Source organism: Cynoglossus semilaevis, chromosome W, assembly GCF_000523025.1.
Source record: "Cynoglossus semilaevis isolate Cse_v1.0 chromosome W, Cse_v1.0, whole genome shotgun sequence".
Taxonomy (NCBI): domain Eukaryota; kingdom Metazoa; phylum Chordata; class Actinopteri; order Pleuronectiformes; family Cynoglossidae; genus Cynoglossus; species Cynoglossus semilaevis.
In genome coordinates, this window is record NC_024327.1 from 16,363,252 (window position 1) to 16,363,609 (window position 358).

The window sequence follows — 358 nt, forward strand, 5'->3', positions numbered from 1 at the left end:
ACATATATGGTTTGAGTAAAAGAGAAAAGGAGAGTCAGAACGAGACAGGGAGAGAGGTGGGGGGTTGAGGGGGTCTCTCCCAGCAGCCCACCCCATTTACTACAGTCACCTATAGAAATACATGGACACTGTACTCCTACAGAGGAATGACACAGTTTTAGTATCCAGCTTCAAATTCACTTAGCAACAGTGGCTAAAAATAGCTCAGGGGAAGCTCATTCACTACTATGGGATGTTTCCTCCAAAGACATGGAATCCCTGGCCGCTCTGATCTCTCATCTCCTTGGTTACAACAGCCCTAACGCTACATCAACCTCCACGACCTGCTTTATCTTCTGTCTCATCAAAAAGACTAATC